This window comes from Electrophorus electricus, chromosome 9 (genome assembly GCF_041902795.1).
Source record: "Electrophorus electricus isolate QZ-2024a chromosome 9, ASM4190279v1, whole genome shotgun sequence".
Classification (NCBI taxonomy): domain Eukaryota; kingdom Metazoa; phylum Chordata; class Actinopteri; order Gymnotiformes; family Gymnotidae; genus Electrophorus; species Electrophorus electricus.
The window spans coordinates 19,155,001-19,157,500 of NC_137505.1; the positions used below are offsets into that span (position 1 = coordinate 19,155,001).

Genomic DNA, 2,500 nt, shown 5'->3' on the forward strand with positions numbered 1-2,500 from the left:
AAAGTCTGGGTGAGTGTGAAATATAATCTACAATCAGGAAACTAGAAACTGGGAGAGGAATGCTCCAGCAACACGTGCACTGTTCAGGAGCAAGCATATTTTTGTATTTATATTTAAAGACCAAGGGAACATATAAAATATTAAAAATGTTTCTATGATACTAAACTATTGTTATTTAGTGTAATGTTAAAAATTCTAATTAAAAACAGAGCAGAAACTGCTCAAAAAACAAACAGATGGGCTTGTCATTCCTACCCGAGAGTGCTCTGGGGGTGGTCCTAAGAGCCCAGTGAGGATGTTTGATTGACAGCCTGATATCACAGACTTGCCACATGTTACACTACTCAACTGGAGTTTATAATGGAGTAAGGATGGAGGATCAGAGTTCTACAACTGTATATGGATGCACCTAATGATGAGGAAACCGATACCAATAATTCTGAGGTTCAGGCACCAGATAAGACTCATTCATGGGGCTTGGCAAATTGGGCTGGGTTTATGTTCACCATAAGAATGAAAACAAAACTAGACTAGCTCTTTGGACAGTGAAAACTGCATAGATTTAAAGTTAGTATAGCATTCTCAACCTTCAAGTTTTAGGTCTGGGTAGAATCTGTTAGTCCAACACAGTAACTAAAGTACACAGGTCCACATTACAATCATTGTTTCAGTTTTACAGTACGCCTATGCATATGTCCTTAGAAGAAGCATCACAAAGATGCAAATTAAACTACTTGCTAAGATAGCTTTCCTAGTTTGGTTGCTAGTTCAAGAGGGTGAGAAAGTGGTGTTGGAGGGGCAAAGCAGGTGTGGGAGGGGCATCAGCTTTCTGAACGCTGAGAAAAAAAGCATTTAAGATTTATCCAGCATATAGACCAGCCATTCTCCATTCAGAAGGAGAGAAATTCTGGTGAAATAAATTAGGTATTTATTGGACTTGGGAATAATGTTGAAAGGACACAAGCCTGATTAACCTAATTAGAAAACCCAAAGCGAGATTAGACTCTGCTGTTGCAGTGGAAAAACAGAATAAGACCCACAGTGGAACAGCATGCTTGCAAAGACTGAGTGTGTGTATTTGTTTTCCAGGATTCTTTTGTAGTTTGGTGTTTCAAACTAAAAGTGCTCTTTCTGTGACATCACTAACCCCTTATATTTTTTAGAAATAAAGAAATGATAATATGCATGTTCTGGAGTGCTCTTAACCGTTCTAATACACAGATCTAACCTTGATTCATAAGCCCTCAAACAACAATACCAAAAAATGATTAATTTAAACCTCAAAGGGTTTTCCTACAGTATTTGATTTATGAATAAACAAAAATAAGTACATAACTGTCATTAACCAGCCTGTCCACCATCCTTATAAGGACATGTAACCTATCTAGTGGTAGTCACTACACATTTGAAATAGGGAGTTTTTCAAGGTGTCCTTTCGAGGGCCCTTAACTGGGAAATGAGTGGAGCTCATTTACCTGTCCAGTAAAGTGTAAAGTCCAGTAAAGTCCAGTAAAGTCCAGTAAAGTGGTTAAAGGAACAGTGCAGAGATGTGGACATGGCGCGAGTTTAATTGTTTAGCTGCTGTTGTGGGTGCCCTTGGGTGCATGTGTAAATATTTACACAGTTGTCTCATGAATCATAAATGATATTCAGTTATTCAAAACTCAGGATACCAGGTTATTCTGTCATTGTTTGTTTGTGTGTGTGTGTGTGTGTGTGTGTGTGTGTGTGTGTGTGTGCGTGTGAAATGTGCAGCAGTAGGTGCGAACGACATTTAAAGTATTTCTTCTCTAGAGAGTAAGTGAGAATGTTCTGTTCTCACGTGTACATATTCACCTTCCACAAGGCTTTGCAGCACACCAACCACGCATACACACACATATCAACACACACACACACACACACACAAGAGAGCTTAGAGTAAAATTAATGTGGATTTGGCCACTCCGAGCAATTGAAAACGAGAGGTTGGAGCCGAAACAATACCTGTGCCTCTAAAACACTTTTGAATGGTAGTGTGGATTTTTCGGCCCCGGCTGAACCGTGAACACCCAGCCGCAAAGTATTATTTTGGAAAGAATGAGAGGAAAAGGTCTGGAAGGTGGAGAGGTCCCACACGGTCACACGCTCACTGGCTGGCCACTCCCCCTCTTCCTGCTGTTAATGAGGAAATGAACAGGGCACGCACACACACACACACACACAAACACACACACACACACACCCATTCCTCCTTATCTGATTGCCAGTGTTGATCTATAATCCAATATGTCATCGCTTTATATGCACCCCCTCTACAAACACAGATAAACATGCATATGGATGGATACACACACGGTCACTTGTGAACACAAACACGTGTACACGAACGCACAAGCCATGGCTGCTACGGTTTTTTTGCTTCTTGAACACTTATGGACTCTGAGACTCAGTGTGTGCGTGTGTGTGTGTGTGTGTTTGTGTGCGTGCGTGCATGTGCGCGTGCGTGTGTGTATTGGGT

The 2,500-nt window shown here is 40.9% G+C and overlaps 1 protein-coding gene across 2 annotated transcripts in view; it reads left to right on the forward strand.

Annotated features, from left to right (window-relative positions):
* vangl1 (VANGL planar cell polarity protein 1) overlaps positions 1-2,500 on the forward strand; it is a 24,463-nt gene that overhangs the window by 13,347 nt on the left and 8,616 nt on the right. The gene's annotated exons all lie outside the window — the stretch shown is intronic.